The sequence below is a fragment of the Oryx dammah genome, unplaced genomic scaffold (assembly GCF_014754425.2).
Source record: "Oryx dammah isolate SB20612 unplaced genomic scaffold, SCBI_Odam_1.1 HiC_scaffold_15, whole genome shotgun sequence".
Classification (NCBI taxonomy): Eukaryota; Metazoa; Chordata; class Mammalia; order Artiodactyla; family Bovidae; genus Oryx; species Oryx dammah.
In genome coordinates this window covers 35,869,837-35,885,658 of record NW_024070199.1, presented here as the reverse complement: position 1 = coordinate 35,885,658, position 15,822 = coordinate 35,869,837, and positions in this window count along the sequence as shown.

Below are 15,822 nucleotides of genomic sequence, written 5' to 3'. Positions count from 1 at the left end.
GATGCAAATGTGAATCTCATCCAGAAACACCCTCACAGAGACACCCAGAATAATTTTTAAACAAATATCTGGACATATGGCCCAGTCCAGTAGACACATAAAATTAATCATCACAAGGCATTTTAAGTGAGAGTTGCACATAGCAATAAATAATAGACTTAAACTTTCAAAAGCTTTGGATATTGGAATTATGGTATGCATAATATAAAATAAAGATATTTCATATGCTTAAAGAAATAAAAGTTAGTAATCAATGGTATAGATGAGGAATGAGACTATTTTATTTTTGTTGTTGTTGCTATTTTTTTTTTTTTAACTTTGCTCCTCTGCTTTGTTGCTAAGCACTTCAGATAGACAGGGACCCCACCTTAGCACCAGGCCTCTGGACTGATCCAGTCAGGGTCTCCGGCCACGTCACCAATGGTCTTATAGGGAGAAACAGATCTGGAGGTTTGGACTTCCCCCAACAGAACTAGGGGAGAAGGGGCAGAAACCTGCAGAATGCTTAGGACCAAGATGGAGCTCAGGCTGAGGCTGGACCCAGGGCTAGGCTGGTGTGGAGGTCTGGGCCACCTCTTCAGCCCCCCTCAGTGCCCAGTTCCTCCCCAGACCGTGCCACACGGAACCTGTGAGAAGGAACATTTCAACCTCACACTTTATCCTGAAAAGCATAATGAGACTATTTCAAATGACTAGGAAGATTTAAAAAACAAATAAGATAATACCTCTATACTGGATAAATATGATCTTCAAAACTAGCAATCCAAAGGACAGATTAAACATCAGAATAAGATAGCTCCAGAGGGTACTTGTGAGCTGGATATATATCTGAAGAACTTATTAAAAATACAGCACAGAGAGACAAAACAATGGAAAATATGAAACAGAGGTTAAGAGATATAGATGATGGAACAAGGGCTTGAATAGGTCTAAGTGGAAAATTTTCAGAATTCATGAAAGACACAGTCCTCAGATCCTGGAAGCTCCCTAACCCATGAATGATAAAAAGAAATCTACGCCAAACACCTATGGTAGCAAAACAGCTAATCACTGGAGAGAAGACGATTTATAAAGCAGACAGACAGCTAACCTCTTAACATCAATAATTGAAGCCAGAGGACAGTGGAACAACATCTCAAAATGCTGAGAGGAAATAACCACCCAGATTGAATACGTTTCAGATAGATTTTCAGATTAAAAATTAAGAGCATTTGTAACTGATGCTCACAAAAAGAAATTCTAAATGATGTTCTTTTAGAATTACGGACAAGGAAAATAATCTTGGAAGGAAAGCATAAGATTCAAGTAGGAATTGTGATCAAAGGAATACGTGAACACAGACATAAATTAAATAAGCATCAATGACATAAAATAATTGTAAGAACGTCTAATTTGTTGGATTAGGGAAAAAAACAAGATAAAAAAGAAGCAGGAAATAATAACAAAGGAATCAGTAAGGAGCAATCAGAGTTTAAAAAGGCCTGTCATTTGCAAGAGCATGAAATTTTGACTGGCTTTTAACTTTGTTGAAGTAAATGTGCATGTTAAATTAGTGGAACGATTAGTGGGGAAAGCCTTATATAAAACCAAGAAAGGAAAGAAAAAGAAGTCAAATAAGAAAGGCAGGACACACAGGATGGGTAGTTTTCAGCAGACAGAAACAGGTGTAGGGAGCTCCTGGCAGAAGGCAGAGTGTAAGAGGCAGGACCAGATGGCAGGAGCGTCACCGGGAACGGATGTGATACACCAGAAGGGGCTCGTGTTCTGTGGACACAAAATTCCAGGAAGCTGGAAGGTACACAAGCTCGGGGCCCAAAGCCAAGTGCTCATTTTTATAACTCTGGGAGCCAGGACTTCTTTAAATTAATCTTTTCCTTTTAAAAAAAAGTATTTTTAGTTGAAGGATAATTGCTTTATAATATTGGTTTGATTGAAATGCAGTTGCCTTACAATGTTGTGTTAGTTTCTCCTGTATGGCAGAGCGAATACAGCTCTGTGTTTACATGTATCCCCCCTTGTTTTGATTTCCTTCTCATTTAGGTCACCACCGAGCACTGAGCAGAGTGCCCTGTGCTATACAATAGGTTAGTGGGCTTCCTTGGTGGCTCAGATGGTAAAGAATTCACCTACAATGCAGGAGACCCGGGTTCAGTCCCTGGGTCAGGAAGATCCCCTGGAGAAAGGAACGGCTACCCACTCCAGTATTCTTGCCTGGAGAATTTCACGGACAGAAGAGCCTGACGGGCTACAGTCACACTCTTTGGTGTGACAAAGAGTCAGACACAACTGAGCAACTAATATTATCTATTTTATACATAATATCAATAGTGTATTATATATGTCAATCTCAATCCCCCACTCACCCCCTTTCCCCCTTTCCCTCTTGATATCCATATATTTGATATCTATGTCTGGGCATCTATTTCTGCTTTGCAAATAAGATCATCTATACCGTTTTTGTAGATTCCATATATATGCATTATTATATGATATTTGCTTTTCTAACTTACTTCACTCAGTATGACAGTCTTTAGGTCCATCCACATCTCATTCCTTTTTATGGCTGAGTTAATTTTTCACTGTATATATGTACCATACCTTCTCTACCCATTCCTCTGGGGGACATTTGGGTTGCTTCCATGTCTTTCTTCAAGCCAGAACACCTCAAGTTCTTGCATCCTGTGGACAGTCCAGGCATTTTTCATCCAGAATGCATCTTTCTCTTGACCTTGGCCCAGCAGAGAGGAACAAGCCACGTTATTGAGAGAAATCTGACTCTGACCGGAAGGAAGGGAGGCCTTGAGGCTGCACCCTCTGCTAAGTGGCATAGGGGAAAGTTCAATGCCTGTTCATACTTAGTGAGCACTTCCTATTGTACTAAACACTTGACATGAGATTCCCTCCTCAATTCTCACAACAACTCAACTAAATAGGTACCATCCTTAACACATCCTTGAAGACAAGGAAACTGAAGTTAAAGAGGTGGTTTGCTCAAGTTCCCACAGCTAAGAAGTAGTAGGATTAGGCTCTGAACTCAGGTCTGTCTGACCCCAAAACCTGAGCTCTAACCACAGGCAACTCAGCCTTGCTGGGAGTCGGAGTGGGGGAGGCAGAAGTTGCCAGAGGGGGTTACAATCTTAATTAGGTAGTATCTTAGCCTTCCCCTCCCTCAAACAGAGCTTTGCGTGCAGGTAGGTTATTTGGGAGTGGGATCTCAGGGAGCAGAGAAAGGAACAAGAAGCAGCGAAACAGGAAAAGAAGGAACGTCAGTAAAAGGACGCACTGTTGAGTTGGTCACACTATGTGCAACTAGTGCTCCATCTCGGACTTACAAGATGGTTCTCAGAAATATCTGACCCATGTGTAGGCTCCATTCCTGCCACCCACTGTACCAGCACCAGTGTGGCCAAAGGAGGTGCAGGAAAGCCCCGCAGGAAAAGCCAGCACGCCCCCTTGCTTGTTAGATCTCTCTCTGTGTAGCCCTTCTCTGCTGGCCATTAACACAAGAAAAAAAGATTTGCTTGCTTGGGACTTCCCTGGTGGTCCAGTGGTTAAGACACTAAGCTCCCAATGCAGGGGTCAGGGTTCAATGCCTGGTGAGGGAACTAGATCCTATATGCCACAGCTAAAGATATCATGCGCCACAACTAGGATACAGCACAGCCAAATAAATACTTTTAGAAAAAAAAAAAAACTGCATGCTTTGTGCCCACTCCCACAGACTCATCCCTATGCGTCTACCCCAAGTATCCTTGTCTTTGATTTTCCAGTCTGGCTCTTTCCAGCTTGCTGCCTAGGAGTCCACGTGTATCCACAGCCCCAGCCACTTTTCTTTCCACGGGCAGTGGACGACCAACGGTACTCTCACATTTTTTCCACCAGGAGTGTTTCCCTTCATCGTTACCCTTTAGAATTACCTCTAAGTGAGGCTGTTTCTGTCCATTTCTAGTTTGTAACAACCACTGTGCTCTCCCTTTCGTGAAACAGTCCTAAGGTTTGCCACCTTTAAGAAGGGTAGCCCCCTTGAGACCAGAAGTTTGAGTTAAAAGAGAAACATGGAGACCACAGAGGTGGGAACCTTCTGTTCGTGTAACTTACTTGTATCTTCTGGGCTGTTATCCAGTGAATCACTGCTACCCTTCCTCCAGATCTCACAACCCAGTGTGTATGATAATACCCAGACCATGCTGGGTGCCATGCTTAGGCATGGGTGTGGTGTTATTTAGTCACTAAGTCATGTCCAATTCTTTGCAACCCCATGGACTGCAGCACGCCAGGCTTCCTTGTTCTTTACCATCTTCTGGAGTTTACTCAAATTCACTTCCATCGAGTTGGTGATGCCATCCAACCATCTCATCCTCCATCCCTGCTTCTCTTCCTGCCCTCAATCTTCCCCAGCATCAGGGTCTTTTCCAATGAGTCACTGGCAACTCATCATCAAAGTACAGTCTCTACAAAGGCCCAGAAACATATTAGGAGATGATTTTCAAATGACAAGTGATTCTCTGTGGCAGGAATTACGGTTTTATTCCAGGACCCTAAGGTTTCAGGCTGCAAATTCTCCTCCACTAGAAGTCTCCAGAGACTTCACACAGCATCCTTATCCATCTGGGTCTTATGGCCAGGGTGGCACAGTGGCTGGTACCACTGCCTGGACCCGCTGCAAGAATCTTCTCTTGGGGGACTTCCCTGGTGGTCCTGTGGTTGAGACTCTGTGCTTTCACTGTAGGAGGCATGGTTTCAACCCCTGGTAGGGGAACTAGGATCCTGCATGCCTCAAGATGTGGCAAAAAAATAAATAAAAAATAAAAGTTGATACAAAGAAAGAGAATCTCTAGGCCAAGTAAAAAAAAAAAAGTTAATACAAAAAAAATCCATAATGAACAACAAAAAACAAAACTTCTCTTCTCTGAACCCCACTCAGAATAAGCAGCCCCCCAGGTCACATGATAAGTAGTCAGAACAGAATCCTCAAATGTGATATATGTACCAAAACCCAAAGAGGCTTACCATGTACTGCCCCATTGTTACAGGGAGTAGATACAAGGTGCAAAAGATTGCTCTTCACGTTAGAGGTAATGCCCCAGCATGCCCCAGACCTCTGGATCCCCTGAATCTTCCTTAGTTTGGCAGCCACCTAAATCTTCCTGTGATTGTCTCCCACCTTTCAGCACAAATAGCAACTCTCACCTTTTCTGGTCTCAGAACCTCCTGATAGTCTTAAACACTATCAAGGACTCCAAAGAGCTTTGTTTATGTGGATTATATCTATTCATATATGCCATATGAGAAATTAAACTGAGAAATTTAAAATGTGTAATTTATTTTAAAAAAATAACAATACTGAAAAAGAATACATATGTATAATTAAATCACTTTGCTGTACACTTGCAATTAACACAATATTGTAAATTAACTATACCTCAAGAAATAAATACGTAGCAACAATAACCTTGTTACACATTAATATAAGTAACACTTTTATGAAAAATTAATATATATTCCAAACCAAAAAAAGTTATTGGGGAGAGTAGCACTGTATTGAATGTTTATCAGTTTCTCTAATGTCTGACTTTGTAGAAGACACTTGGATTCTCATATCTGTTTATTCATTCATCCTGCTGATGTCATTTTGGTTGAAGAATATGGGAAAAATCTGGCCTTCTGATATGCAGTTGAAAAAAGAAGGAATATTTTAATCGCCTTTTTAGGTAATTTTAAATAGTCTTCTCTGATACTACTACAAAACTTAACAAGTGATAATTTCTAAAGTTTAGTTGCAATTTGGAATCTGGAATCAGATCAATGAACTTTAATGCACTGTTAAAATTCATTGGTTTATCTCGCACTTCTAATGGATCTTTTATCTGCATGTGATTCTGAAATAACATACATCGGTCATTCTGGAACATGTTGGTTCACAGAGTTATGGTAGATCTTCCAAATTTTACATATTTCATCATACGATGTTAAAAAAAATCACACTCATTAATGTCATCTCTGATCCCATTAGGAAACTAAGTATAAGGAATCTGTCAAGATGACGGCGGCAAATACAAGTTTTCTAAAAGTCCAATTTTTCACTTAAAAGCTCCAATCTTATCATTGGCAACAAATACTGTCAGTTGTTTTCTTTGAAGTGACAAACTCACATCATTCATTTTCAAAAAATTGTCTGCCAAATCCTTAAGTCTAGTTTCATAATAAAAAACTCAACTAGTTCATCTGGCAAAGCAAACAATAGCACAGTTGCTCTTCCTGGAGGCAACCACTATGCTGCAATATTCAGCAGAAGTGTTCTGTACATACTTCTCATCTTGTCACATAGAATATTAAAAATTTGTGTACCTAAGAATTGTGATTTAATAATATTCATAATTTTAGAGAGTATGGGTTCAATCCCTAGTCAGATAACTAAGATTTCACATGCCCAGGTGAAACTTGAGCCCTCGCACTGCAACAAGAAAGCCCATGCACGGCAATGAAAGATCCTGTGTGCTGCAACTAAGACCTGATGCAGCCAAATAAATAATATTAGTGATGCTTATTACTTCCTTCAGTTCAGTTTAGTTACTCAGTCGTGTCCAACTCTTTGCAACCCCATGGATTGCAGCACACCAGGCTTCCCTGTCCATCACCAACTCCCGGAGCTTCCTTAAGGACATTCTTAAGTAAAGCTAGCAATTTTTTGGTATTTTTCACTCTGGGTGGATGGGAGTGAAGCATTCAATGGCGACTGGTAGAGTAGAGGGCTTCCCTGGTGGTTCAGCTGGTAAAGAATCTGCCTGCCATGTTGGAGACTTGGGTTCGATCCCTGGGTTGGGAAGATCCCCTGGAGAAGGGAACAGCTGCCCACTCCAGTATCCTGGCTTGGAGAATTCCATGGACTGTGTAGTCCATGGGGTCGCAAAGAGTTGGACACAACTGAGCAACTTTCACTTTCAGTTGGACACAACTGAGCAACTTTCACTTTCAGTAGAATATAATGCCCCCACTTTGACTCATGCTAAGACCAGCAGTTTTACCCATCATTGCTTTTGTACCAGTCAAATTAGGTCAGGAAAAAGGCAAATTATGTCTTCACACTTTTGAAATTTAATTAAAATTTTATTTTATATTGGAGTATAGTTGATTTTCAATAGTTATGTTAGTTCCAGGTGTATAGCAAAGTGATTCAATTACATATAGACATATATCTCCTCTTTTTCCATGTAGGTTAATGCAGACTAATGAGTAGAGTCCTCTGTGCTATATAGTAGGTCCTTGCAGGTTATCTCAAAGCTACTTTCTTTATGAAAAGAGTTATGACCTCACAGATTCCTGAAAGGGTCTCAGGTACCCATTAGGGTTTCATGGACCTCACTTTGAGAACTGCTGGTTTGACCAGAAGGTCTATGGTACCAAGAGTTGAAACCCAGCATCCTGAGTATCCTGGTTCTCCTCGCAAGCATTGCTGGTGACACATAAGCCCTCACGGAGGATCAGCCTTGTGGAAATCTGACATGCTGCCCCATTGTCTTTCCTCTCCCACAGGCAATATTTCACTGATCACTCCCCAGTGAACCTTGCAGTGTGGTACCTGCTGAACCCAACACTCCGTATCGGGCCTGATCAGCCCAGAATCAAGCAGAATGATACCCCCAATAACAAATTTTACCTTTGTGAACAATCAAAATCTTAGAAGCACTATAGAGAAGCTCTCTGGAAAATTAAGAAAAGGGGGGAAAACTATAATCTCATCATCTTGACAATCACTGTTAAGTTGTGGCCAAGGGTGACCACAAACAATGTCATTTCATTCTGAATTTACCAGTGATGAAAATCCCCAAGCTTTTTTTGTCCTACTAGTGCTAAGCCACATCATCCTGGCCCTTTCTAGCTGGCTCTGGGACCCCAAGAAGAGGACCTGACATTCAAACGTGTTTACTTTATCCATATAGAACTGCTCTGTGGACACATGTGGGGTCTGGAGTCCAAACTGGCTAAAGTTTTCACAGTTCTGTGTGATTTGCAAATGGGAGTCACCTTCATCCAACAGCCTTTTTCATAAATTCTCAAATGGAAATGTGAACTTTGGATTGTAACGTTTAACAGTGAAACCACACTCTGATGACATGTCCTTTCTATATTTGTTTCCTGTGGTTGATGTGACAAATTCCCAAAGATTTGTTAACTTAGACAACAGGAATTTACTCATACAGTTCTGGAGGCCAGAGATCTGACATCAAAGAGTCAGCAGGGCCACACTCCCGCTAGTGGCTCTAGGGGAGAATCTGTCTACTGCTTTTTCACCTTTTTCTTTTGATTTGCTGGTTTGCTTTAATATTTATTTATTTGGCTGCCCTGGATCTTAGTTGCTGCACTCAGAATCTCTAGCTGCCGCATGTGAACTCTTATTTGCACATCCAGGATCTAGTTCCCAGAACGGGTATCAAACCCTAGCCCCCTGCTTTGGAGCATGGAGTCTTCGCCAGTGGACCTCCAGGGAAGTACCGTCCACCTTCCTGTGACAACAGGAGTTCCTTGGCACTCTTTGTTGCTTCCAGCATCACTCCAGTCTTTGCCTCTCTTCCCAGTGCTGTCCCCTCTGTGTGGGTCTGTCTAATCTCCCTCTGTCTTTCTCTCTTTTTTTAATTGACCACCTTCACCCATTTCCCCCACTTCCCACCCCCACCTCTGACAACCACCAGCCTATTCTCAGTTTCTATAAATTCTTTTTCTTATTTCCAGAATCCACATATAAGAGGAATCATATAGTACTTGTCTTTCTCTAACTTATTTCACTTAGCATAAGGCCCTCAGGGTCTAGCCATGTTGTTGCAAATAGCAGCATTTCCTTCTTTTCATGGTTGAATAATACTCTGCTGTGTGTGTATATATATACATATGTGTGATATATATATATCATATGTATATATGTATGTGTATATACGTATATGTATATGTATATATGTGTATATATATATACACACACACATATATATATATACACATATACACCAAGTTTTCTTTATCCACTCATCCATCAGTGAACATTTAGGTTGCTTTTTAAAATTTATTTATTTATTCTTTATTTATTTTGGCTGCTCTGGGTCTACCTTGTGGCTCAACGGTTTCTCTAGTTGTGGTATTAGGGCTCAGTTGAGATATGGGATCTTAGTTCCCTGACCAGGGATCGAACTCAGGCTCCCGGAATTGGGAACATGGAGTCTTATTCACTGGACCACCAGGGAAGTCCCTAAGTTGCTTTCATGTCTTGAGTAATGCTGCAATGAACATGGGGGATATAAATATCTCTTTAAGACAGTGATTGCATTTCCTTCAGATAGATACCCAGAAGTGGAATTGCTATATAATCCAATAGTTCTATTTTTCACTTTGTAAGAATACTCCATGCTGTTCTCCAGAGCAGCTTCACCAATTTACATTCCTACCAACAGTGCAAGAGGGTTCCCTTTCTCCACATCCTCACCAATGATTGTTATCTCTTGTCTTTGCCTTTCTCTTATAAAGATACTTGAATGGCATTTAGGAGCCACTGAGATAATCAGCCCTGGGATTTCTTTGGAAGGAATGATGCTAAAGCTGAAACTTCAGTACTTTGGCCGCCTCATGTGAAGAGTTGACTCATTGGAAAAGCCTCTGATGCTGGGAGGGATTGGGGGCAGGAGGAGAAGGGGACGACAGACAATGAGATGGCTGGATGGCATCACTGACTCGATGGACGTGAATCTGAGTGAACTCTGGGAGTTGGTGATGGACAGGGAGGCCTGGCGTGCTGCGATTCATGGGGTCACAAAGAGTCGGACACGACTGAGCGACTGAACTGAACTGAACCGAACTGAACTGACCTGAGATAATCCAAGTGGGTCATAAATGCCATCTTTTGCCCTATGGGGTAATATTCACAGGCTCCAGGGGTTAGGATGTGGACATCTCTTTGAGGGGGGCCACCATTCAGCCCACTACACCCTCTCACAGCAGACATCTATCTATGGTCATAGTTCCCAGTCAGAGATGATTGGGGGCCCCAGGGACATACAGAAACATCTGGAGACATTTTTGTTGTCACAACTGAGGGGGAAAGATTCAGCCAGCATCTTGTTAATAGAGGCCAGCGATATTGCTAAATACCCTACAAAGCACAGGGTGCGTGAAAGTGCTCAGTTGTGTCCAAACACATGGACTGTAGTCCACCAGGCTCTTCTGTCCATGAGATTCTCCAGGCAAGAATACTGGAGTGGGTTACCATGCTCTCCTCCAAGAGATCTTCCCAACCCAGGGATCGAACCCCTTTCTGTTGCATCTCCTGCACTGGCAGGTGGATTCTTTAACGCCAGCGCCACCTGAGAAACCCCATGGCTCAGCAGGCACAGAACTCACCTGCAGTGCAGGAGACACGATGCATAGGACAACTCTAGAGCAAAGAATTAACCAGCCTAGTGTCATTAGTGTTGAGGTTGAGAAACCCTGGTTTATAATGAAAGGGAAAGTGAAGTCGCTCAGTCATACCCAACTCTTTGCAACCCCCTGGTTTGTAGCCTGTCAGGCTCCTCCATCCACGGGATTTTCCAGGCAAAAATACTGGAGTGGGTTGCCATTTCCTTCTCCATGATTTATAATAAATTATTATTATCGCATATGCTCTAAGAAGCCTCCACGGTCAACTGTATCTCTTTATCCAAATTTATTTTTCATTATAGCCTTTATTATATGCGACACTAAATATATCCTATTCTGTTTTAATCTGTTCTCTTCTGTTCATTTCTTTGTTGTCTGTCTCCCTCAACACATCAGCTCAAGGAGGGCAGAGATTTGTGTCCACTTTGTTCACTGCTATATTCTCAGCCTTTTGAACAGCACCCAGAATGTAGCAAGCAATTTCCAAATGTGTATTTAATTAATTAATTAGTTAATTGAAATGACATTTCCTGAGCTCTTACTGTACATGAACACAGTGCTAGGTTATCTCATTTTGATGCTCATTAAAAAAAAAAATACTAGAAGGTAGGAAGTATTGTTATTCTCCTCCATTTTCCAGATAAAGAAACTGCAGAAGTTAAACAGCTTGCTGAAGATTACACAGCTCTTAAGAGGACAAGACAGGAGGCTTCCCTGGTGATCCAGGGGCTAAGACTTCACACTCCCAATGCAGGGGGCCTGGGTTCAATCCCTGGTCAGGGGACTAGATCCCATATGCTGAAACTAAGAGTTTTCATGCCACCATGAAGACAGAAGATCCCACCTGCCACAACTAAGACCCCATGCAGCCAAATAAATAAATATTAAAACAAAAAAAGAGGTAAAGGAAAGCCTTTCCTCAGGTGTCCAATCCCAGGGTATATTCCCTTGGAGAGGTTGGGCTTACCACGTGCCAGGCAGGGTACCAGGGAACACAGAAGTGAAGAAGATGCGATCCTTGTCCCCAAGTCTCTAGTCCAGTGGGAGAAAAAGACAAGTAAATAGGCACTTATGACACCAGTCACTGCAGGGGACTCAGGGCTGAACCAACCTCGGGAAATCAGGGGAGACTTGATTGGAGGTTCAGTCAGTAAAGAATTTGCCTGCAGTGTGGGGTTGAAAGATCCCCTGGAGGAGAGCATGGCAACCCACTCCAGTACTCTTCCCTGTAGAATTGCCATGGACAGAAGAGTCTGGTGGGCTGCAGTCCATGGTGTCTCCAGAGTCGGACACTAGTGAGCGGCTAAGCACAGCACAGCACATCATCTGTGATACTTTGCCTCCCAACCCGTGGATGTTCACACTCATGAGTGCTCAGGGGACAAGAAGACAACAGGAGGACAGATCCTCTATGCCATCAGCCCCCTGGGGGCCATGGCCATTCACAGACCAATCTGCATCCATGCCAGACCTTCAGCCCTGGGAATGTCCTGCCCTCATTCATGGCCATGGGAAGGCATCCACTCTGTTCCACTCCTTTAAAGGCCCCTGACTCTCTTGGTGGTCATGGGAATGGAACAAACCAGCAGTTATCAACCTTGTCCTGAAAAAACCCAACAGAACCAGGGCCTTCCATGTGCTGCTACCCAGTTAGTGGAGAATGAGAGTCCTGCACGAACAAGTCAGTTGCAGGTTACAGGCCATTCCTGAGGTACCTGCTACGCCCCAGGGTGTGCTGGGCTTGGCCACCCCTGCACAGCATCCAGGAATCGCCCTGGGCTGTTGCTGTCCTTTCCTCTGCTCCACCCCTTCCCCACTTTCATCCAGGTCTATTTTGATTCCTGTGTGTGTTCTAAGTTTCCCTGAGCATGCATGCTCAGTCATATTCAACTCTTTGCAACCCCATGGTCTATAGCCCACCAGGCTCCACTGTCCATGGGATTTCCCAGGCAAGAATACTGGAGTGGGTTGCCTAGGTGAAGCCACTGCCTCTAAATATCCCCAGCTTGCAGACAGGGCCATTCTCCCCTTTCTCACCTTCAGCAGTAGCTGTGGCTCCATGTGTAGGTGAAAGGCTCCATCAGCAGTCCCCGATGGAAGCATCTGCTGAGCCACTTCAGTGATTCAGTGGTGGCCTCTCTAGATGGGGTGGGGGACTGCTACTTGGCTCTATTTGAGCCTGTGGGCCCAGAGTTGCCAGACTCTCCCCAACTTCAAGAACAGCCCCAAATCCTGATTTTCTTTTCTTTTTTAAAAATCAGTCTGTTAATTTATTTATTTATCTGTGTGGGGTCTCAGCTGGGGCTCACAGGCTCTTTGCTACAAAGCAAGGGCTTAGCTGCCCTGCAGCATGTGGGATCTTAATTCCAATGCAGGAATCAAACCTGCATCCCCTGCATTGAAAGGTGAATTCTTAACCACTGAACCACCATGGAAGTCCCCAGAAATCCTGATTTTCATGTGACCATTTCTGAATTTTTTAAGGATGAAACTCAATTTAAACTTTTTTTTTTTTAATTAAAAGAAACAAGAACAAAAACTTTGCACCATGGGGCCAAATGCTATTTGGGTCAAACCACATATGCTTATGAGACATGGACATGGGCTCTGAGACTCCTCAGACTAAAATTCTGCTCTCCAGACCTTTATACAGGTAATTGATGTTGACTCATGCCAGGAAAGTAGTCACGGTTGTCTTCAGAACACTATTTCTAGTGTCTGCAGGACACAGATCACCCCGACCCAGCAAATTAGGTCCATCGTCACCCCATCCTAGTTCTTGCCCCCTGTACACTTCAGGGACAGACACTGGATAGCAAGGAAAAACCGGCACTTTTTTTGTTGTTTTTTTGCTGCTTTCTTCTCTTGTTTTTTCTCTGCTAGCCACATTGTTGGTTTCTATTTGTTTTTATTTCGGCTGCTCTGGGTATCACTTGTGGCTTGCAGGCTCTTCATTGTGGCTTGCAGGCTTTCTCTAGTTGCAGCACATGGGTTTCTCGGTGAGATGCTCAGGCTCAGTAGTTGCAGTGTGGGCGCTTAGTTGCCCCCATGGGAAGTGGAATCTTAGTTCCCTGACCAGGGATCGAACCCACGTGCCCTGCATTGGACAGTGGATTCTTAACCACTGGAACACCAAGGAGGTCCCACCACACTGTTTTTAGGAAATTTCCTTTCATCCACCTCCTCCTGAAGGTCACAGGTGGCAGGTCGACACTCTCATCTGCAAGGCTCAGCCCTCCTGAGCTTTGTCACACCTGCCACCCTAGTGACCTTGTCAAGAGAGGACAGAGTCTGAATGTGACATGCATGTTGTCACCACATCCTGGTGATCCTGAGTGTCTTCCAGGTAGAGGCAGAAGAGTCCAACTATCTGGGAGGGACTAGGAGACTCCAGTCTCTGCCCAACCCATCCACAGCGCTTGCCCCTGACTAAAGTGGCTGAATCCTGGGTGGAGAGCTCTGCTTTCTCTCCATCACCCTCCATTACTCTTATCTCTGCATGGGGTTTTCCTATGCATCACAAGCTTGGCTTCTTGCCTGATAGAAAATATAAATAACCAGTTTTTTGTGTCATCTACAGCTTTTGCAAGACTCCATTTATTTTAGCTTTGAGCCTTCCTGAGACTATATTAGGCTTCCCTGATGCCTCAGATGGTAAAGAATCTGCTTGCAGTACAGGAGACCTGGGTTCGATCCATGGATTGGGAAGATCCCCTGAAGAGCATGGCTACCCACTTTAGTATTCTTGCCTGGAGAATCCCATGGACACAAGAGCCTGATGAGTTACAGTCCATGGGATCGTAAAGAGTCAGATATGACTGAGTGACTAAGCAGGCTCACAAGCATGCAAGACTATATAACCCAGTACCAAGTACTGGGCAGTCATTAGGTTAAAACAGTGAAAAGTTAGACAAGTGTCTTCTACAAATAGTGCTGGAACAGCTGGATATATGATCCAGCAATCAAGTTCCTTGAATTTTAACCCAAAGAAGCTGAAAATGTACATCCACACAAAAACCTGCACATGGATGTTAATAGTAGCTTTGTTCACAGTTGCCAAAACTTGGAAACAACCAACAAGTCCTTCAGTACACGAATGAATAAGTAAAAAGAAATGAGCTATTAATCAAGCCTTGAAAACGCATGGAGGTACCTTGAACGCATATTACTGAGTGAAAGAAGACAATCTGTAAAAATTACATATTGTATGATTCCAACTATATGACATACTAGAAAAGGCAAACCTGTGGAGACAATAAGCAAGACCAGAGGTTGCCAGAGCTTGGGGAGTGGGGTGGGGATGAATCGGCAGAACACAGAGGAATTGTAGGGCAGTGAAAATACTCTGTGTGAGGTTATAATGATGGATGCATGTCATTATATATTTGTTCAGACCCACAGACTATACAGCTCCAAGAATGAGCCCTACACTAAACTATAGACTCCGGGTGACTAAAATACGTCAATGTAGGTTCATCCTTGGTTAAAAAAAAAAAAAAGTATTATTCTGGTGAGTGATCTTGATAATGGGGGAGGCTATGCATGTGTGAGAGTAGTGGTGTGTAAGAAATTTTTGTACCATCCTCTTGCTATTCTTATAAACCTAAAACTACTCTAAAAAGACAAAGTCTTTTTAAAGAGGTTCAACAAGTTCCTTGACCCAGTGGAACAGGTTCCTTCTACTCCACTGGAGGAGACAACCAGTCATTGAACGAGTATTCTGTGCCCTGAAGACATTAAAACGGGACAATGAGACAGAGAAAGGATGGTGAGAATCCGGTGGACAACTTCTTAGGTAACCAGGGAAGGTCTTCCTGAAGAGGAGATGAAACCTAAATAAAGAGAAGAGACCAGTCATGCAAAGAGCTGGAGGAAAAGCAGTCTGGCAGAGGTTAAGAGCAGAGACCAAGGTTCTGAGGCGGGAAAGGGCTCAGCGCCTGAGAGGAACAGAAAGAAGGTCAGTGTGGCTGGACGTGAGTGGACATGGGGCTGCGTGATGTTGGAGGAGGGCAGGGGCCAGACGCCGTGGGACTTTTCGGTCAGGGTGAGGGCTGGCCTTTAATCCAAGGGTTCTCAGGGCTCCAAGGAGGGGAGGGCTGAGGCCTGATTTTGATTTAGTCTGAGACCAGGCTCTCTCAATCTCGACTCACTTGTGGGACTTCCATGGCGCAACAAGCTTCTTGAAGGTGCCCCCACTTCCTTTTCCACAATAGCTTTTGCACAATCTGAATTGCATTTGAGAGCTTCCTGTGTCTCTCAAGAGACCCGTCAGTGGTTTACCCCTAGTTCAGCTACCATAAGTCAGTCATTCCCAGACCTTCCTTCCTCTCCCTTCCACGGGGGCCTCAGTCTCTGCATCCACCAAGTGGGAGAGCAGGACCAAACGATACAGGCTGCCCTTCCGGTTCTGTATCTCTAGTT